We start from the raw sequence: 24,114 nt of genomic DNA on the forward strand, positions 1-24,114 counted from the left end.
CTGGGAACACATGTCTTTTTTTACTGTTCTGTTTTTCTCACTCTTGTATCTTTCTGTGCTTCAGTTTGGATATTTTCATCGGACCTGTCTTGAGCTCAGTAGTCTTTCTAGTCTACTTTAAACCCATTTAATGAGTTCATTATTACAGTTATTGTATTTTTCATTTCTAGATTGTCCATTTGATTACTTTTTATAAATTTTAACTCACACTTGAAGTTCTCCACCTTTTCACCCACTTTTTTAAATCTCTTCTTTGAGTGTTGAAAACATATTTGTAATAGTAACTTTAAAGTCATTGTCTGCTAATTTCAATGTATAGATCATCTGTGGTTCTGGCTCCAGTTTTGTTTCTTTTTGTATCCTGATTATTGGTGTCATTTTTTTTCTCTTTATATGTATTGTAATTTTTAACTATATGTAGACATTGTGTGTCACAGGACCATAGAGAGTACTGGTGATGTTCTTTTCCCCCAGAGATAGATCATTCTTTTCTCTTTTAAGTAAATGGGGTAAGGTGAAGATCACCTGAGTACAATCTGGAATTGAGCTAGGCTGGAGCTGAGTTGTGGGGGGGGGGGGGGGGTGGGTTGAGGAAGATCAGCCCTGAGCTAACTGCTGCCAATCCTCTTTTTTCTGAGGAAGACTGGCCCTGAGCTAACATCCATGTCCATCTTCCTCTACTTTATATGTGGGACGCCTGCCACAGCATGGCTTGCCAAGCAGTGCCATGTCCACACCTGGGATCCGAACCAGTGAACCCTGGGCCGCCAAAGCAGAACGTGCGCACTTAATCACTGCGCCACTGGGATGGCCCATGAGTTGTAGTTTTAGTGAAACTCAGTCCAGCTCTGACTTGTCCTGTTCCTTAGAATTGGCCCTTCTGAGCTTTTAAGTGAAAGCTTGGTAGGTCTGCAGTACTGACCTACTGTGAGAAGACTGAAACACCATTGGAGAATCATTCAGAGGTTTGAATACCATGAAACCATAAGACATTTCACTCTACCTTTCCCACACTAGCCTCAAGTATGACCATCCCAGGCTTTTGATTGAAAGCCTGGTGAGTCTCTGTCTCCTCAGCTCTGAAATATCTTTCGAAACTTTGAAGTTTTGAATTTAATTCTTTTGCTTCTCTCCTCATGCAAGTTTAAAATCTGGCAAATTTCTTGAGAGGGAGATGTGTTGTGTTTTTGTTGCAGGCCCATTCATTGTAGCAAGACCTCTGTCTCCTAAGCACCATGAAATGTCACTCTGACTTCCTGGCCTAGGCACATGTCCACCAACTTCCTGCTCCAGTCCGTCAGAAAATGTCCCATATGATAAACTGGCTGTACATTTGGGGTGCCTCTAAATTCCAATCCCTTATGCCAGCCAACATGGCTGTCAAATGGTTTTCTGTTCCTCTTTATCCCAAGGGAGTCCCTCTGTCTAGGCCAAGCCCAATTCCTCAGTCTGTGCCTAGAATCAGCAAGAGTAATGAGGAAAGAAAACAGTTGGCTATTGTCAGCTTACCTGGAAAATGCTCTTCCCTCTGAATTTTAATTCATCTAAATGAACACTGATGTATTTAAAAATAAGATTTTTGTAATTTATCCATTTTTTCTAGTTGTTGCAGCTGAACATTGATCTGTCTTTCTCACTATATCCTATCCACAAGTGGAATTGTCATTATGATTTAAAGTGAATTTTCCTGATTACTAATTAAGTTGAGCTGTTTTCATGTATTTATGGGCATTGGATTTTCCTTTTTGTGAAATATGTTAAGCCTTTTGCCTCTTTTTTCTCCTAGGTTGTCTACATTTTAATGATTTGAAGGAGCTTTTTATATATTCTATTAGAATTGATCCTTTGTAAGTTTTATGTGTTGCAAATATATTCTCTCCCTCTGTGGCTTTTTTTCTTTGACTTTTCTGTGGCTATGTAATGTATCATAATAAAAAAGGTTTGAAAATATTTCAGACATGTTGAGATTGAGATGCCTGTAAGCCATCCAAGTGGGACTGTCTAGGCCACAGTTATAGATTTGGAAGTATATTTGACATTTTTTATTCATCACCTCAGATTTTCCACTAGTATTCCTGGCCCTCGGCTGCTTGCCCAGCCCCAGCTACTGCCTCCATGACCAATTCTACAGACTCCAGTGGATCCAAGTGGTTTCACAACTGAATCTTGAAGTCTCTGACACCTCCCATAAATTCCACGCTAAGATGAAGGATCGTGCCACAGAGATCTTGCTCATCCAGAAAGTGCAGGAGAGGCCAAGTGACTAGAAAGTATAGGGTAATTAACTCTGTAAGGGGCAAACTTTGACAATGGGGGACAGCCCACAGGAATGGCCAGCCAGTAAATTCCCTGTTCATTCTTCTCCAATAGACTTTTCTGAGGCATGCTCTTTCTGTATAACCTGTCTGGAGATGTCCTGTTCTGGTAAGTTTCTGGATGTGTAACTTTGAGAAGTAATGGCCAGTTTAGTAACGTACCACATTGTATTTGCCACTAACTCTTCCCTACTTCACTGCCCTTTTTCCTCACTCTTACATTAGCACTTCAGCTTTGCCTCAGGATTTGTTTTCTAGGGAACCCAGGCTAATACAGCCTGTTAGTTAGTAGTCTTTCCTTCTCACCTTTAAATTCTGTCTACTCTGAAGTAGCCAATGTTATTTTCGGGTCCTGCTCAAATGCTGCCTCTTCCATTTTACTTCCTGGATTCTTTTTTTCACTCAACTCTCAAAGAACCTCTCCTCTTCCTTTCCTATTATATTTACCATTCTACCTTATAATATAATTGTAGCCTTTTGACTAAACAAGCTGGATCTGGTACTGTGCTAGAAGAAAGTAGCTTTATCCTTTCCCACTGAGTCCTTCAAGATTGCTCTCTCAACTTTTTCTTCCCCATCCCTGAATGATATCTCAGGACGTTCCATAGCTTAAGGAAGTCTCTTTTTTGAAACTAAAAAATGTCCAGTCCAAACTCTCCTGCTTCAAACTCTCATACAACGTAAACTTCTCCTTTACCCAGCTTGACCTGTGTCAGATGTAAAACCCTGTGTTGGGAAGAGTAACATAATTGACTTCTGTTCTACTTTACCGCTTTGCATTCTCACTCCTCCTACCCCATTCACTAAGCTACATTTGGAGAAGGAGGAGAGGTAAGAGGCAGAAAAATCTCACTTAACTGATGTAGTTACAACCTGCCTTCAGGATCTTCTCTATGGTAGTTGCACAATCAGGGCTCTATCTTTCATAGCATTTTTGTGGGCTTTTTCATAGACCCCTCTTTCCAAGTTCTGGGGAATCTCTCTATAATACTCAATGTCTCCTCCAGCTTATTTTTTACAACTCTCCTCAACCTTAGTTTCTGGCAGTCTACCCATCTGTTGAGATCACTTCACCCTCCAAGCAGTCCTTTTATATGAAGTCCCTTTCAAGAAGACCCAATCAGGCTCAATGGCACCCTTTAGAACAGTGGTAGAGATTGAAGCAAGACTTTAGTAAGTTGACCACAACATGTTCGTACATTTATTCTGAGTTCAGTGACTTGACATTCAATAAGTGTTAAACTTTTGTTATTCAAGGACCCTTTGAATACCTCAATGCCTTCACCAGAATTTAAGGTGTGGCACAGAACTCTCAGTTTTGGGCAAGATTTCCTCTCTCGTAATACTTACTACTTTACCACATCCTCCTTGGGACCATCAGAATTAATCTTATGATGCCATTTGTCTCTGTTTATATCAATCACTACAAAAGCCCAGATATCATAGGTCATCCCTCTTATGCAAGATGATAATCTCCATTAGATTATGTACATTTCATTACCTGACTCCTTTTCCAACCTACCTCTGCCACTCACTACCATAATAACACCCTTGACTCTGTCTTACCTATAAGTAAAATCTTATAATCTCATTTTCAGGCATCCTACTCTCCAACCATCATCTGTCTTTCCACTCACTCTCTCTAAGATCCTAACTCCAATAATTCTCAAAGCTCCCTGAGACTTATAATCTATTGCTCCTGTGACCTTTTATTTGTCCTTCATCTCACATGACCTCACACTATTCTTGTCTAATTTAAACTCCATGGCCAATGATTATAATTTTTCCCTTCCACGCATCTTCCATCCACTTGCTTCTCTTTCACTTTTCATATTCCTGTGGCAAAACTGCTTAAATTCAACTCTCTTTCTACCCTTTGATTACATTCACACGGCTAAATGCCACTGGAGAAAAACATGCAATTATACAGACTACTCTCACTTTAAATTCAGTCACTAATCTTAAGTGGGCCCTTACTGCTATTCAGAACTCATACTATATTACCTTAGTGTTTTTACTCTTCCACTCTCCTAGAAAACTATTCATAACTTGTTTCCTCAGATGTCCAACTTCTCCTCCTGCTTTCGCATTTTCAGCTAATAACTTTACTTCCTATTTTACTGTAAAAGTTGAAGCAATCAGAAAAGAACTTCCACAACTCCCACCACACTCTCCTGGTTTCTCTCTGACTACTTCTACTCAGTGTCCTTTGCTGGTTCCTCTTCATTTCCCTGACCTCTAAATATTGGAAGGTCCCAGAACTCAACCTTTTACTTACTCTTTTTTCTATCCAACCTTATACTCTCTGGCATCTCATCCAATGTAATGGCTTTAACTATGTGCTGACAACCTCCAAATTTATATCTCCAGCTAAGTCTTCTCCCCTGAACTGCAGATTTATGTATATCCATCTGCCTACTCATCTTCTCCATTTGGATATATAACAGACATCTCATATTTTACATCTTACCCCCAAACCTGCTTCTCCTATAGTCTTTCCAATCTCAGTTCTATTTGTTCAAACCTAAAATCTTGTAGGCAAATCCTATTGGCTCTTTCTTTAAAACATATCTAGAATCTGATTATTTATCACTACCTCCACAGGTACCTTCCTTGTCCAAGTTATCTTAATCTCCTGACCAGATTACTGCAATGGCATCCTAACTGGTCTCTCTGTTTCTATCCTTGTCTTTGTCCTCTTCCTCAATGTAGCAACCACAGTCATAGTGTTAAAATAGAAGTCAGATCACATTACTTTCCTGCTCAGAACTTCAATGGCTTCTTCTCATCTCACTCAGGATAAAAGTAAAAGTCCTGAAAATACTCTCCAAGGTCATACATTATCCACCCCACTATCCCCTAGTACCTCTGATGTCATCTCTTCCTATTTTCCCCTCACTCACTTTACTAATCCTACCATACTAGGTTTATTGCTGTTCTTTGAATATGTCCGTGACAAGCATTCTCTTGCCTGAGGGCCTTTGCACCTATTTTTCCCTCTGCCTGAGCACTCTTAACCCAGATATCTATATGGCTCATATCTTTTAGATGTTTTCTCAAATTTCACCTCATTGAGGCCTTCCGTGATCACCCTATTTAAAACTGCAACTCCCTCAACATTCTCTTTTTCCCTTTGCTATTTTATTTTCTTCATAGCACTTACTATCTTTCAGCATACCACATATTTTATTTGTATATTTTGGGTTTTGTCTTGGTTCTCTCTTCTATAACGTAAGATCCATGAGGGTAGAATTTTTGACTGATTTGTTCTTAACTCTATCCTTAGAGTCTAGAAAACTGCTGGACAAATGATAGGCACTAAGTACATATTTGTTGACTATCCATAGGATGCCAGACATTTTACTAGATACTGAGCATATTGCCGCGAACAAACATCATATCTGCTCTTGTGAAGCTTACAACCTAATTCAGGAAACCAACTTTAAACACAAAATTATCCAAATAAATATTCAACTGCAGTTATAATAAGTACCACCAAACTAAAAGTACTGGTTGATATAAGGGCATTAAACAAGGGGCCATCTAACTTGCTCTAAGGAGTCAAGAAAAGTTTCCTGATGAAGTGGTATTTAAGTTGATACCTGACTGATGAGATGGGAAAAAGCATAACAAGTAGAAGGAATAGCATATACAAAAGCCCTGAGGCAAGAAAGAGCTTGCCCTTTCCACAGAACTACAAAATCTCTAATGTTACTGGAATATAGTGTTTGAGAGTACTTTCAATTTGTGTTTCTCTGAAAGCAGAGTCATAGACATGGCCTTGGATGCAGGTAGTTTATTTAGGAGGCAGGTAGTTTATTTAGGAAGTAATCCCAGGAATCAGGAGGGAGGGAGTGAGTAGAGTGAAATAGGGAAAGAGGAAATCAAATAGAAGGATGTGTTACTGAGGTTTCTGTAATCTGCTTTAAAGAGGCTGGAGCATTTATCCACAAACTCTACATCCTATTATTTGAGAGTTGCCCCAGATTGGGGTCAAATCTTCCACTTGTCTGAGCTGTGCTTGCCAAATGGGCTGAGCAAGCTCCCATGATGTCTGGAGAAGGCTCTAGGACAGAATGCAGACTTATTTGAGTAGGACACTGGCAACGTGAAGTACACTGGAATGACGTAACACAGATATGGCTGAAATCAGAGATGGGCTGTGAATATATGATATGGGTGGTACCAGAGACATCTGCTACAGAGGGGGAGAGTGCCATTTTTATAATAATGATTATTTTTAATTAAGAATGGAGTTGCCTCAGAACATGAACAACTAAATTTGGAATCATTACATTTCAGGGTTTAATCTTCTTCCTTCTCAAAATCAAATTCAGTTTTTGTTCTAGTTAGGATGCAGTGAGAATATTTATTACATTTTTATTTATTGATTTCCTATTACTTGAACTGTCCTCATGGGATTTACAGTCTCTTTGGGGAGATAAGACAATTTGTGATTTTGTAAGATGTACAAATTGGTGAATGATTCAGAATAAAATATAAAAAATTAAGTGCCATAAATTTGGAGACACGGAGTGTTCAAGAAAGGAGAACATTCTTAACCTCATTCTTAAAATAGTAAATTGTTATTACTATAGGAAGTGGTATATTTAGTGTATTTGACATGAGAATTGGGTCATTTTGTTAACACTTTGCTCCTCTAGATGACAAAATTATTTTTAGTAAAAATCAGAAAATGAAATGAATAATCATAATGGCCAGAAAATAACTGCAGACAGTGAAAATATTTTTTTAAATTAAGATATAATTGACATATAACATTATATTAGTTTCAGGTGTATACCATAATGATTTGATGTCTGTATATAGTGTGAAATGATCACCACAATAAGTCTTAACATCCATCACCACACATAGTTACAAAATTCTTTTTCTTGTGATAAGAAATTTTAAGATCTATTCTCTTAGCAACTTTCAAATATACTGTACAGTATTATTAACTACAGTCAAAATGCTCTATATTATATCCCCAGGACTTATTTTATAAATGGAAGTTTGTACTTTTTGAACAATTTCACCCATTTCACCCACTCCCTAGTCCCCCACCTCTGGCAACCACCAATCTGTTCTGTGTATCTATGGGTGTGGGGGCTTTTGTTGTTGTTGTTGTTTTAGATTCCACATATAAGTGAAATCATCTAGTATTTGTCTTCCTCTTTCTGTCTGACCTATTTCAGTTAGCATAATGCCCTCAAGTTCCATCCACGGTGTTGCAAATGGCAAGATTTCCCTCTTTTTTATGGCTGAATAATATTCTGGTGTATATTCTTTATCCTTTCATCCATTACTGGACACTAGGGTTGTTTCCATATTGTGGCTATTGTAAATTATGCTGCAATGAACATAGGAGTACATATATCTTTTCAAGTTAGTGTTTTCATTTCCTTCAGATAAATATCTAGAAGTGAAATGGCTGGATCATATGGTATTTCTATTTTTAATTTTTTGAGGAACCTCCATACTGTTTTCCATAGTGGCTGCACCAATTTACAACCCCACCAACAGTGTGTGAGGGTTCCCTTTTCTCTCCATCCTCAACACCTCTTGTCTTTTTGATAATAGCCATTCTAACAGGTGTGAGGTGATATCTCATTGTGGTTTTGATTTACATTCCCCTGATGATTAGTGATGTTGAACACCTTCTCGTGTACCACCTGGCCATCTGTATGTCTTCTTTGGAAAAATGTCTGTACAGATTCTTTGGCCATTTTTAAATCAGATTGGTTTTTTGCTATTGATTTGTTTGAGTTCTTTATATATTTTGGAGATTAACCCCTTATTAGATATATGATTTGCAAATATTTTTTCCCATTTAGTAAGCTGTCTTTTCATTTTCTTGATGGTTTCCTTTGCTGTGCAGAAGCTTTTTAGTTTAATGTAGTCCCAATTACTTATTTTTGTTTTGTTGCTTTGCTTTTGGTGTCAGATCCAAAAAATCATCACCAAGACCAGCGTCAAGGAGCTTACCGCCTATGTTCTCTTCCAGGAGTTTTATGGCTTCAGGTCCATTACATTCAAGTCTATAATCCATTTTGAGTTGATATTTGTGTATGGTGTAAGATAAGGGTCAAGTTTTATTCTTTTGCATGTGGCTGTCTAGTTTTCCCAACATTATTTATTGAAGAGACTGCCCTCTCTTCATTGTATATTCTTGGCTCCTTTGTCCTAAATTAATTGACTATATATACACGGGTTGAAAATCTTCTTTTGTTGGAAACAAACAAACAAAAAATTAATAAATATTACAGTACAGAAGAAGAAAAATAAAGAGTTAATACTTTTTAATTAATTTATTTTTTAAAGGAGAAAAACATACTTACATATTAGTCTGTTGCAATAATGAATAACATTTTGTTTTTGAGCCTTAACTTCTGCATGTTTGTCAATGACTTCATAAAAATTCTTCTTCATCACATACTCTTATTCAACAGAGAATATAGCCAGATTTGTCAATCTATCTTTACTCACTGTTTGAAGAATTCTTTTTATTGACTTTAATTTTGAAATTTCTTTCAAATGAAGTAAAATATCTACAAATAGTTAGGAAGGTCTTAAACAAAAACGATAAGTTTGGAGCCAGCCCCGATGGCCTAGTGGTTATAGTTCTGCGCTCTCATTGCTTCAGTGGCCCAGGTTCGTTTCCCAGTCGTGGAACCACACCACCTGTCTGTCAGTTGCCATGCTGTGGCAGCAGCTCATATAGAAGAATTAGAAGGACTTACAACTAGGATATACAACCACGCACTGGGGCTTGAGGGAGGGAAAATAAAAGAGGAAGATTGACAACAGATGTTAGCTCAGGGTGAATCTTTCCCTGCAAAAAAAAAAAGGACAAGCTTGGCAGAAATTCACAAAAATCCCATTTCACTAGAAATTACACACCTCTGTTTCTTTAGGATTGATGTTAGCAGCTTTCAATCGTCTTTGCATTTTAAACTTGAAATTTTAAACATAAATATCTCCATGTAGTCATGTAAACTGACAGAATTGAAGACACTCAAGTTTGTTTCTTCATCTTTACAATCTCTGTTGTCATTATTTATACCAAATGTACTGTTTGAATGCAGAAATATGTAGTAGCACAGAAGCTGGAAACAAGAACAGCGTCTGTAGTGAACTGGAGCAATTCTGAATCGTTAGGAACTTACTCTAAAAACAAATGTGTAGCCGAGTCTGAGTGTGTTGGAGGCTGAGTCCAAATTAACTTCCACATAGAATACAATGTTTAAATGATAAAAATGTACTAATTGGAAACTTGTGTGTATATCATGAAAACTCACAGTGTAACTGCACAATTGTTTTGAACTTAGCTAACAAAAGATTTTGGAGAGGGGGGTATTTTATCACTGACATGGTTTAGAGGTCCTGGTGCTTTGTGATAGTAAAAAGCAGATCTACTTTTAGTCAGTTTTATTACTGTTTTTAATTCTCTACACTTAGTTTACCCCCTATTGCCTTCATTCAGAGGAGACCAATCCCACTGCCCCATCCCTGGTACACCACTAACTCTAGATAGGTTTCAAGCTTTAGCCTAAATTATATCCCTATTTCTGGGATTTAGACTTAAAAGATCAATGTGATAAGCCAACTAGGAACTTGCATGAACTGATTTGCATGAAGTTTGGGAAGCAGAAAGAAGTCATAAAAGCAATAGGGTGAAAAGAAAAATTGGGATTACAACATGAGGTCTGTCTTAGAAAATGGCTCCAGCTAATGGACTTAAGTTTGAGGCCCTTAGGCACTCTAACCAGAAACAGACCAGGCTATTTTTAGAAATTACTCTGGGGAGACCTTGAGTCACAATCAGCATTGCTTGGTTCCCAGGTATATAAAGTGAGGGAAGAGGGGCATTCTCTCCTCTTCTTCTCTGAATATTGCTCATTGAAGACTCCGAGAAATCCACCACTTACTTCAGCACCTAAAGGATTTTAGCATTATTGGCACTAGCAGCTTTGGGGCATCAGGAAACACTGCCTTTGGAATGGACATCAGAATATGCAAGATGAGCCTCAGGACTAGTGGCAGTACAGAAATATTATTAAATAATTTCATGGGCAGTTGGAAGTCTGGAGATTTCACTGAAGGGAGTCTGGCAGGAGAGTTTGACATGACAGACGGTGGCAGGACTTTTCATGATCTCACATGAGATATTCTCAGACTTCCAGGCATAACTGGGTGAGATTTGGGAGGTGGGAGATTGGAGATCGTATAATAATAACAACACAAATAAAACAACAACAGATAATATTTTGGGTACCTAGGTATATGCAAGATTTCTTTCTTTCCATAGGATCATTCCAATCCTACAAACATGCTCTAGTATTCCATCTTTAAAAACCCTCCCTTGACTCTAAACTCATCTTCAGTCACCACCTCATTTCTTTGCTCCTTTTCACAGCAAAATTCTCAAACTTATCACACCTACTGTCCATTCTTTCTCATCTCCCATTTACTCTGCATCCCACTTCATTCTGGCTTCTGCCTTTATCATTTCGCTGAAACTACTCTGTCAATGGCATTATCAACCTTACTATTACCAAACACAATGAATAGTTCTCTTTCCTCATTTCACTTGACCTTTCTGCAGCATTCAACACTTTTCTGCTTGAACTTTTCTTGTATCTGTGACATCATTGTCTCCTGATTTTTTTCCTACCTCTCTGGTTCCTCCTGCTAAGGCTTTTTTTGTTGGTTCTTCTTGTACTTGAGCACTAAGTGTTGGAGTGTCCCTCAGGTCAATTTAGTCAGTCATGAAACTGTGAGGCTAAATTTCATCTCCAGCCTTGAACTCTTCCCTGTGTTCGAGACACCAGTATGTAGTCATTTATTTGAATTTTCCACTTGGATATCTAATTAGCATCTCAAATTTAACAGGTCCAAAACAATTTCTACTATTCCCTAAACTTCCTCCCAGAAAAACCTGCCTTTTCTTGGTTTTCCTCATAGTAGGCACTCCATAAAAATTAGTAGAATGAATGAATGAATGAATTGTCTAATTTTATTCTGACAATTGTTGTAGGTGCTATTGTTAGTCTCATCTTAAAAATGAGGACATTAGGGAGGTAAAGTAAATAATTTGCCAAAGTTCATAAAGCATGTAAAGTTTCAGAGCCAAGCTCTTAATCTCAGTCTGCTTCTCTCTAAAGCTCAAATGATATAGGTGGCTTCTATTGAAACAAGGAAGATAATTATAAATAGGATTATATTTGTGACCATAAACTGGTACAAACTGGAAAAAAATAAGTTATATTATTATTAATTGTAATGGTAATAACAATGATTATACAGACCATTTATTGAACACCTTTCACATACTAGTCATCATGAGAAGCATTTTTTTTTTATTAATAGACTTCATCATTTAGAACAGTTTTAGCTTTACAGAAAAATTGAACCGATAGTAGACAGTCCCCATATACCCTCTCATCCACACAGTTTCCCCTATTATTAACATTTGATGTTAATAATATGGTACATTGTTATGAGTAATGAACCAATGTGTACATTATTATTAACTAAAGTCTGCAGTTTATTCATATGTCCTTAGTTTTTACCTAGTGTCCCTATTATATTCCAGGATCCCATCCAGGAACCCACGTTACTTGCCTCCTTAGGCTCCTCTTGGCTGTGACATTTTCTCAGGCTTTCTTTGTGTTTGAAAGTCTTGACAGTTGGGAAGTACTGGTCAGGTGTATTGTAGGATGCCCCTTAATTGGAATTTGTCTAATGTTTTCCTCATGATTAGACTGGAGTTATGGTTTATTTTGTTAATTTTTTAAAGACTTTATTTCTTTAGAGAAGTTTTAGGTTCACAGCAAATTGAGAGAAAAGTACAGAGATTTCTCATATATCCCCTGTCCCCACACATGTAGTTTCAACATCCCTCACAGAGTGGTACTTTTGTTACACTTGATGAACCTACATTGACACATTGTAATCACCCCAAATCCATAGTTTACCATAGGGTTAACTCTTGGTGTTGTACATTCTCTGGGTTTGGACAAACGTATACTGTAATGACATGTATCCATCATCACTGTGTCATACAGAGTATTTCCACTACCCTAAAAGTCCTCAGTGCTCTGCCTGTTCATCCTTCCAAACACCCATCGCCTGGCAACCACTGATGATTTTACTGTTGTCATAGTTTTGCCTTTTCCAGAATGTCATACGGTTGAAATCATACAATATGCAGCCTTTTCAGATCGGCTTCTTTCACTTAGTCCCATACATTTAAGATTCTTCTATGTCTTTTCATGGCTTGATAGCTCACTTCTTTTTAGTGATGAATAATATTCCCTTGTTTGGACATACCACAGTTTATTTATCTATTCATCTCTTGAGGATATCTTGGTTGCTTCCAAGTTTTGGCAATTATGAATAAAGGTGCTATAAAGATCTGTGCGCAGGTTTTTGAGCGAACACAAGTTTTCAGCGCCTTTGGATAAATATCAAGGAATGCAACTGCTGGATCAAATGCTAAGAGTATGTTGAGTTTTATAAGAAACTGCCGAGGTGGCTGTATGGTTTTGCATTCACACCAGCAGTGAAGAGAGTCCTTGTCGATGCACCTCCTCGCCCAGATTTGGTGGTGCCAGTGTTCTGGATTTTGGTCTTTCTAAAACGTGTGTAATGATATGAATTATGGGTTTTTTGGAGGAAGATTACAAATGTAGTTTGCCATTTTCATGATATCACATCAAGGTTACATACCACCAATATGACTTATGATTATTGGTGTTGACCTTGATCACCTGACTGAAACAGTGTTTGTCAGGCTTCTCCACTGGAAAGCTATTCTTTTTCTCCCCCTTTCCATATTATACTCTTTGGAAGAAAGTCACTATGTGCAGCCCACACTTAAGGAGTGGATACTTATGCTCTCCTTCCTTTAGGTTAGAGTATCTACATAATTTATTTGGAATTCTCCATGGGACTATTCTTCCATTTATTAATTTATTCAATCAATCATTTATTTATAGTAGTATGGATTTATGGATGTTTATTTTATACTTTGGGTTATAATCCAATAAACTTTTATTTTCTTGCTCAAATTGTTCCACCTTTGGCCATTAGAAGTTCTTTCAGTTGGCTCCTGTGCCCCTTTGACGTAGCCCACCAATGTGTATGTGTGTGTGTGTTTTGAACAATTCTTTACTCACACCACAAGATGATCCAGGCTCATCTTGTATAGTGCCTACTCCAGTCATAGAATCAGCCATTTCTCCAAGGAGCCCTGATTCCTTTTCATGGAGAGTGGTATTAGAAGCCAAGATTTAGGGGCCAGCCCGGTGGCACAGTGATTGGGTTCACACGTTCTGCTTTAGGGGCCGGGGCTCGCTGGTTTGGATCCCGGGTGCGGACATGGCACCACTTGGCAAGCCATGCTGTGGTAGGCAGAGAAAGATGGGCATGGATCTTAGCTCAGGGCCAGTCTTCCTCAGAAAAAAGAGGAGGATTGCCAACAGATGTTAGCTCAGAGCTAATCTTCCTAAAAAAAAAAAAAAAAAGAAACCAACATCTAGGTGCTAAGTGTGCTCACTGTGTTTGGGGTGTTGTTTCTTCTAACCCTCTCAGCTGATGGAACAAAGAAGTATGTGTGCATATACTAACCCATGTACATACACATATCTATAAATATTTCTAAATTTAACCATATATATCTATATTAATTAAACATGCATTCTTACTGATGTCTCCATCTCTAGTCCACTACCACATCCATCATTCTAGCCTATTCCTCTAGCTTGTCTGTAATTTCCCACTCATGAGAGGCATTTTATATACATATTATATATTATATTATATACTACACATATTATATATTGTAGTATATAATATAATAATAATAATATTTATTATCTTACTTAATCCTGTGAGTAGCTATTATTATCTCATTTTATTTTATTTTAAGATTTTATTTTTCCTTTTTCTCGCAAAGCCCCCCGGTACATAGCTGTGTATTTTTAGTTGTGGGTCTTTCTAGTTGTGGCATGTAGGATGCCGCCTCAGCACGGCCTGATGAGCGGTGCCATGTCCGCAGCCAGGATTCGAACCGGTGAAACCCTGGGTCGCCGAAGCAGAGCACACGAACTCAACCACTCGGGCATGGTGCCGGCCCCTATTACCTCATTTTATAGTCAAAGAAACTGAGGTTCAGAGATGATACTTTTTTTTTCAAAGACACAGCAATTAAGAGGTGAAACTAGGAGACAGAGAACATTTAAAGCATAGAAATAAGGTGTACAGTTTGGGCAGTAAGCCCCCCTAGTGAATTGGTAAAATGGATTAAGGCTATGTGGGCATGGCCCTGAATTAAACATGGATGAATTTGAAATTATGCCAATTGTTTCAATGTTGTGTGTGCCTCTTTAAGGAGTAAACTATTCTACTGAAGATCTGTTATTAATTATACATCACCCCATTAGTCAACTGCAAAAGTATTTAAATTTATTTTATACCTTCTAAAAGAGGCATGACTTGCTCTTAAATCATAACAATTATTTTGTGTTGCACATTTTAAATTGATTAAAGGGCGATAAATACGAGTGGATTAGATAGGGAAATTGAACCTCTAGTCAAAACTTCCCTGACCTACTTAAATCCAAAGCAACAATCATGCTCCTGCCCCAAACTGTGGCCTACTTTGAAACCTTTATCGTTGACTTTATCATTGGAAAGGGGGCTCTGTGATAAAAGAGCTTGGGGAACACTGCAGATATTTAATCCCCTCTTGCAAATTCATATTTGCTTATTAAAGTAACTGAGAAAACCTGCAAAAAAAAAAAATCAAAGTTTTGGGGAATTGTTTCCCAAATTTATTTGTCCATGGAATGCTTTTTTCATGTAAGGGCTATTAATATCCCATGGATCTAGATTTGGAACACATTCATTCATTTCATAAGAGAAGGGACTTGGTTTATTTTTTCTGTTTTCAGAATCTGAAACAGGGCCTGGTGCATAGTAAGTACTCAATATTGCTTAAATAAATGGATGAGCAAATCTTTATTAAACATCTACTATATGCCAGTCACAAGGAATACAATGGTGAAAAAATAAACATGGTCCCTGCCCTAGGTAACTTTCAGTCTTCTGAAGAAGACTATAAATAAGTAAAAAAAAATTAGATGAAAGTGATTATGGAAACAAACACAATGTTGAGATGGAAAATAAAGGAGGTGACAGGAAGTGTATTTTAGAAGATAAGCAGTTAGCCCTTTAAAGAATTTACCCAAACAAGTCAATGGTTAACCAGAATCTGAATATTTGTAAGTTCAACCTTCATTCAGAATGCATGTTGAAATAGGTATATTAATCAAAGTCCTTGCATTAAATGAATGGCATGTTCAAAAGGACTTAAATTAAAAGAGTTTTATAAAGGGATTATTTACAGACATGTGGATAAGATTAAGAGCAGAAATAAGGGAAGAAGAGGATCTCAAGAATTAAAGACAGCCAGAAGTCATGAGCACCCTTATGCCTGAAGGACAAAGGAGTCAGTGGGAACAGAGCATTGAGGGTTGGCTGAAAAAAGTTATATTTAAGCATCTAGACCATATGCAAGCAGTGCAAACAATATCTATGTAAATAGGCCAAAACTGTGACTCCTTATAGGCAAAAACCAAGTTCACCTTCTTGACTGTCTCAGCACATAACAAAGTCCTCACATGCAGTGCACTCAAATGTGTATTGAATATGTAAATTGCATCCAACAGACATAACTTTCTTGAACAGCAATAATCATATATGTTTAAATGGAGAGAACTTATCTCCTTTAAAGAGTTATAATTCTTCTGAAATTTTGCATAGAAAGTAGTTACTGCAGTTAAAAAGTCAGGGTAACTTTTATAAGACCTTGAATGCTTCAAGTTTAGAACTATGTCCTATTTGGCAATTATATGTTTCAAATGAAGAAAACTATTCTCTTGTGGGTCTAATGAAGAAACCAGAGAAATCAGCAATAAACTGGACAGAGGTTTAAAAGGATACTGGCACAACGGTGTAAAATAGGTCTTCTTCTATGCTTACTTTTAATTGTGTGAACAGTGAATTAAAGAGCACCTTAGAAAAAAATACTTTTGCCATATAGAATTTGCCATGAATTTGCATATGTATCATCACATTTTTGCATTCTATGTGGAAAAAGATAGATTAAGCATTAATAGCCTTCTAAAAAGAACACACTGGCTCTAGATAATTAAAAATATCTCTTAAAAAAGGATTTGTTTAGGTCACATAAATTAATTCACATTTGAGAACATGCTACACATGAAAATATTTTATAAAGCATGATAAGCACTAAATGCTTATTTTTCTTCCCTTTTTTCTTACTTAGTGTACTATATATGTATAGAATTATTTAATGTTTAAAATAGAGAACATAAACAATTAAATGATCATGCTGCAACATTATAGCCAAAATTGTCTTTTTGCCAGAATCCATTCATCCAGGTGCTTTGGGTGGAATTCACTCAATGACCCCAGAGATGAGTGTAACTCAGGCTTGGCCAGACAAAGCCACAGTGATTACTTCAGAGATTAGTATACTAGCTGATTAGAACTAATGAGGCTTGATGATGAAGAAAGTAAGAAGTCATCAGATTCATAATATATTTTGGTGATGCAGACAACAGGATTTGCTAATAGTTTGGATGGCGTAAGAGGAAAAGAAGTGTCAAGACTCATTAACCTGAGCATTTGGGTGATGGTGGGCCATGTACTGAGACAGGAAACACAAAAGAAGAAACAGGTTTTATGGTATAAAAGTTAAGGTTTTAGTTTTGGACATAATAAATTTGAGATGCCTATTAGACACACAATAAAAGATGTCAAGTAAACAGTTGTACAGATGGATTTGAGAGAAATTTAGAAGTCCTTAGGGTAGATTCCTAGTAGTACAGTTGCTGGATCAAAGGTTATGTGCATTTTTACAGAGTTGTGCTGGAGCCAGCTCCTGCTGGCTCATGAAAGCTGATTGTTAAATTTTCAAGAATTTTGTGAGCCAGTTGTTAGAAATAGCCATTTAAGAATTTAAATTATATAAGCTTACAATTAAATACATTACATTTTAAAAAGTGATAATGGGGGCAGTGTCAGAGGAGGCTTAGTAGAGAGTCAGGGCTTTCACCGCTGCCCAGCAGTAATGAGGCCACTTCCCTGCTCCTCCATAGTGTCAGAAGAGATCACACGGGGAGCAGTAACGAAGCACTCCTATCTTTTCCAGGCAGGGATGTATCAGTTGGAGTGCTAGCGAGGAGCCAGAACTCCCATCCCTGCCCAGCAACAATGAATAGCACCCACCCTGCACGTTAGCGGAGTCAAATTAGAAACCTGGACTTCTGCTCCAACCTGGCAGTAATGAGGTGGTGTGCCCCTCTCCTCCCCTGCCATTACAGTGTCAGAGAAAGCTGGCTAAAATAGAAGATTTAAACAAGACCCAGAGTCTCATAAGACAAAATCCAAAATGTCCAAGTTTCAACAGAAAATCAGGCATCTTACCCAGAACCAGGAAAATTTCAAACTAAATTACCCTTCCCCCCAAAAGACAATCCATAGTTGTCAACCTGAGATGACAGAGATGTTAGACCTATCTGACAAAGATTTAAGGCATCATAAAAATACTTCAATGAGCAATTATAAACATGCTTGAAACAAATGAAAAAAATAGAAAGTCTTGGCAGAGAAATAGAAAATGTAAACATGAAACAAATGAAAATTTTAGAATTGAAAAATATAATTACCAAAATAAAAACTCAATGGTTGGGCTCAACAGCAGAATAGAGGGATCAGAGGAAGGAATCAGTGAACTGCAAGATAAAACAAGAGGAATTAATCTGAACAACAAAGAGAAACTAGACTAAGAAAAAAAATGAACAGAGCCTCAGGAACCTGTGGGGCTACAACAGAAAATCTAATATTTGTATCATCAGAGTCCCAGAAAGAGAAGAAAAAGAGGGTATGGCTAAAAAAGTACTTGAAGAAATAATGGCTGAAAACTTCCCAAATATGGCAAAAGATATAAACCTACATATTCAAGAATGTGAGCAACCCCAGAAAGGATAAACCCAAAGAAATCCAAACCAAAACACATCATAGTCAAACTTTTGAAAATGAAAGACAAATTTAAAATCCTGAAAGCAGGTAGAGAGAGAAACAACACTTTACTTATGAGAGAAAAACAATTCAAATGACAAGGAATTTTCATCAAAAGCCATGGAGACCAGAAAGAAGTGGCATAACACTTTTCAAATGCTGAAAGAAAAGAACTCTGAACCCAGAATCTGATATCTAGCAAAAATATCCTTCAGGAATGAAGGGAAAATCAGATGAAGGAAAACTAAGGATTTCTCACCAGCAGACCTACACTACAAGAGTAAAGGGAGTTCTCTAAACAGAAAGGAAGGAACTAATAGAAGCCAACTTGGAGCATCAAAAAGGATGAAACAATATCGTAAGGAAAATAGGATTAAATGTAATAGATTTTCCTTCTTCTTTTGAGGTTTCTAAAATATATTTGATAGCTGAAGCAAAAAATGTAACTGATGTGGTTTTAAATGTATGTAGAGGACATATGGAAGACAGTTATTTTATAAGGGGGGAGGGTAAAGGAACACAAAGGTAAGGTTTCTACTCTCCCCTCAAACTGAGAAGATGCCAACATCAGTAGACTGTGATAAGTTACCTATGTATGATGTAATACCTAGAGCAATCCCTAAAAATCTATACAAAGAGATGCACTCAAAACCCCTATAGATAAATCAAAATAGGATTCTAAAAAGATTCAAGTAACCCACAGGAAGGCAGGAAAGGAAAACAAAAAAATGAAAATCAGAATAGAAAATTTAAAAAAAAAATGGCAACTCGAGCTGTAACACATCAATAATTACCTTAAACATAAATTTGTCTCAGCAAACTTGTTGGTTTATGGCCTTCCAAGTTTGCTATATTAGAGTATGAAATGACTTATTAATAAATATTATTCCTAATTACTACAACTCTGTAAATATTATTATACCCATTTTACAAATGAGAAAATGAGGATCAGAAAGGTTAAGTACCTGTTCCAATATTTCCTCTACATACATAGTAAGTACCAGAGTTAGAAATAAGGTTTATTTGCCTCTAAGGCCATTCATTTACCATCCTACACTGACTACTTGTTATAGGTCCCATTATGTAATGATTGTGAGACTCACAGGTATTTTTCCATTCCCATTTGAATCACAGTATCATTGTCATTTATTCCAAGATAAGGAAAGACACCTTTCAAAACATCTGCTTATATATGCTTTCTATAATATATTTTATGTCCATGCAGTCACTTTCCATTGTTCACCTGATATACTTGTTGGATAGAGACACCCTCAGAGAGTACATGCTGGAAAAACAGTTAATTATTTAAGGGTGGTTTTTCCTTTTTCTTCTCAGTAAGGGAAGTTTTCCACTGTAGGATATTTAAATCCATATCATAAGCCCTCTAATAAGATTTTCCCTAAAAAGCTGCTTTTTTGGTGCAATTTACACCACATACTACCACACATTTACTCACACCTTGCTTGCTGTCCAGTTGTTATATGCACACCATATGTAAACTTTATTTACCCAAATAGTTTTTAAGTTCCTTGAGGTCAAGAATGGATTTTCTGTTACTTTGTACTTCCCATAATAATAGTTGCCATTTATTAAAGGCTTACTGAGTACCAGGAAATTTACACACATTTCATTTGTTATTTACAAACATGGCAAATTAGGTATTATTACTCCCATTTTACAGATGTGGAAAGCCTCGGATATAATTAGTCCCAAGGTTATAAACCTATTAAGTGACTACAATGATGAGCCCTTAAAACGTGATTGTTGAATTGACTGATTTACGGTAATTTCCCTGAAACATCTTTCCGTCGGCCATAATGAAGTAAAAAAAAGACTGGTTTGTATTCTTATGCTATAAATTACCAGTCTGTGACCATGGGCAAGTTATTCAGCATCATTAAATCTGAGTTTCCTGATTTGTAAAATGGGAGAATAAAGCCCAATCCATGAGGGGGTTATGAATATTAAATTAGGTAATACAAATACAAAATAATAAGTATTGACTTATTGACTTGCTTGATTTTCTTTTCTCTCTCCTTTTACTGAAATGTAAGCTGAATTAATATATGCATAAATTAAGAAGTACCAAAAAGAAAAGACATCTGTTAAAGTATCTCCTATTTTCTTTGTATACATATAATTTAATAGCCTACTATATGATGACAAAATTCAATGTAATTCAGCACTTTTTATGTGCTAACATATCCATAACTACATTAAAATATCTTCAGAGGATCCTCTCAGATCAATTACTATCACAGTTCCTAAACAGAGACTCATTTGTTTTTTAGGGTGTTCATATCCCTTTCCTAAATATTTAGGATTTTATTTCCTACAATATTAGATAAGAAACCAGTAATATTTTAATCTAATGGTAAGAGATTTAAATATTTTTTTCTTACCACTCTTTTTCCCTAAATTAATGGAAGATTTTTGTACAAGACAATTTTTCTGCTGGTTGATTTAATAACATTGCTGTTCTGTAACTTGAATTTTATGTCTGAATTTTATGTTTTGATCTGATTTCTCTTCAGTCTGTTCTGTTGCTGAATATAGAGAAACCTCATAATGGCCACATAGAGTTCTATTGTCTAAATTCTATATATTTAAACTCAAAACAATGATAGAAAATATTACTTTACTATAGAAATTTAAATTAATCTTATGTTGATCCTAAATATAATCTATTTGTTCATAGAAGAAAAAATTTGCTACTAAAAATTCCAAGATCTTCATCCTGGTAATTCAAGACAGAACATTTTCCTTAGAAAGCACTGATCTTTAAAATTCTCTTATGTTAGTAAGCAACAAACCTTTTTTGGGCATCTTAGGGTATGGTGCATGATCTTTTAATAAGACCTGATGAACTAAAAGGTACTCTGAGGTAATTTTGTGGAAATTTAAAAAATTAGAATATTAAGTTAGTATGTGTTGTGTATTTTATAGATATTAGTCATATGTTTGAAGAACTGTGCATTTTAAATCTTTAAAACATGATAAATAGGCTTTTTTTTAAAAGAAATTGAAAGCAATCATTGATCTTCAGCTGATGTTACAATGTACAGTTCTCTTTTATATTGCTACATTAATATTTTCCCCATGACATCTGTGATATCCCTCTGGACGCAAAAAATATATGTTCCTTCCTTTAACTGTCTTTGTATAAAGTTATTTGCTTTTCCAGTAAGTACATGGTGTATTTAAACAACTGTAGGCAATTTATACTAGCTCAGAGCCATTTTGATTACTCTTAAGCAAATTAGCCAGCATTCAGTCAGTTCAGTGCTCTCTCCCATGTGGCCCTACTCCGGCTTCACATTAAACAGCCCCTCAGTCTAGTCCAGATGTCCAACTGTGTCCACGCACCCTTTCAGAATGCTGCTGAACTTGTTATTTTTGGATGGAATATGTGTCTGTTGTATTTAAGTAAAACATATTATAGATGTAATTTTAAAATATAACCATAAATAGTAAGTGGTTATTAAGTGTTTTAAAAGCATTATCCAAGTGAAATGGTAGAAAACTTCACTGGAAACTATAAAATTATCCATATCAAGAAAATTAATTTGTTTATATTTCCCATGGTGGTGTAATGAAAAAATTCTTTCTATTCCTGTTTGCCCTGCTTTTGAATTCTTGTGCAAGTATCTTTTACTGGTCTTGTTTTGTCCTTGCTTTTGGATTATTTAGCAAATTGTCCATTATGTAACTGATATTAAATTAACCTACAAGCATGGCTATCTAAAACATTTAAAATATCCATTCTTCCTCTTGTCACTATCACAATTCTATTCCTAATATTTCAAATTTGATTACATTAATTGTAGATGTTATGTGGCTTTCATATATATTTGCCTCATGACAAGAATTTGAAACAATAACCTAGGTAGAACTAGGACCTGCATCAGTGTTCTCACTTCTAAGATTTTAATTTAAATCTCTCCCTAGCTCATTAATGAAAGCGATCTCACCTATATCTAAAAAATTAACAATTTATATTTCTGTAGCAGATCATAATTTAACATCTTAAAAATAGTAATGTGAAGTAAATTGGTAGTATTTGTTCAAAATATCTGTTTGCTCAGTATTGAACTTTAGTAAGAACTATCTAAACATACACATATATACATAAAAATACTCATATAGGACAGGACCACAAAGTATTATTTTGATTACCTGCATAATACCAACTACATGCCTATAGATAAACAAAGATAATTTTGGTCCATATGCCAAGTGCAAAATTTGACTATAAAATAATAAACACTACAATTAAAATATACGATTTACCAGTAGGAGTAATTTATTTTAAAAAAACATTGCTTTGGATCTGATATCATAGTTCTCTCTTCATATTTTTCTATTAAGTATCAACATTTTAACTTTTTATTAGTTAAAACAATTAGCCATATCCTAATATAGGAAATTAAAATACATTGCTATTTTCCGAAGACCAGAAATTAACTGTAACATTTTCTAGCTCTTGGTTCCACACTGAAAATCTTAGCACATAGTAGCAATAGTTATAAGATTCCAACTAATTTATATTCAATATATAAATACACACTTGCTAAACCTAATGTTCACACTTTTTTCACTTAACTTTATTTTAAATAAAACACAGATTGAATGCTTTTTCACTGAAAGAGCTGTGATAAATTTAAATTAATGGGAATAATAATTTTTAGCATCACAAAACTTGATTTTTAAAGTTGAAGTAATGTTTGTGAATTGAGAAATCTAGATGGCTGAGGAAGCAGGAATAAAGGAGAATTGGAAAGCTCTTTCTACATGCTAGTTTTGCTCACTACCTAAAATGTCGAGGCAAAAAAATAGAACAAGTAAAAAAAGAAAAAGATGAGGACAGCCAAAAATATAGGTGATAGTATAGTGAAGTACTTTTTAAAAAAACATTCTGTATTTTCATTATATTTTACTTAACATTGAAAAAGAGACTCTGGAACAATCAATTACTTTTATATCTTGTGATTATTATATAATATTATCTTTCACAGTTAAAAATAATAACACAATAGACACTATCACTTATTTTAATACAGAGATGGGAAATATTGTACTATTAATCATCACCAAATGCTGTTTAATTTAATAATTTGATCCCATTTATTCTTCTAATATATGTAATTTTAAAAATTTCATCTGGAATCATCACCACACTATAATAACTGATTTACAAATTAATTATTCTAGGCCTTTCAAATGTTAACGTTCATTCAGATCTGTTCTAAACTTTCACAAAAGAAGAAAAGCATGTTCCTTTTCAAATGGCCTGTGTAAGTTTGGTCTGAATTAGCAGAATGGGCATCAGAATGCTACTGCATCATTGAGGACAGTCACTTCTTAGTAAAAATGTCTGAGGGAGAAAACTATGGAACAAGAAATATTTGGGCCCAAATGGCTTTTACAATAGTTCCAAAACGTAAAAGAAAGAGATGCTGTTACATTAGCTGTACACAGAATAGCCAAATTATAGAATAATTATTCCTAAAGAGCAGTGAGTTATTTTTTACTTTAGGAAATCATGTTTCCAAGGCATACATTTTAAACTCAGGGCAGATTTCTTTATCAGCAAGTTGTGCAAACTGTACACTTAGAAGAAACAGGGGAGTGGACTGTATTTTAATATGGTTATGACAATTTGGTTGCATGTCTAAATTAAAAATTT

Source organism: Equus quagga, chromosome 5 (assembly GCF_021613505.1).
Source record: "Equus quagga isolate Etosha38 chromosome 5, UCLA_HA_Equagga_1.0, whole genome shotgun sequence".
Classification (NCBI taxonomy): Eukaryota; Metazoa; Chordata; class Mammalia; order Perissodactyla; family Equidae; genus Equus; species Equus quagga.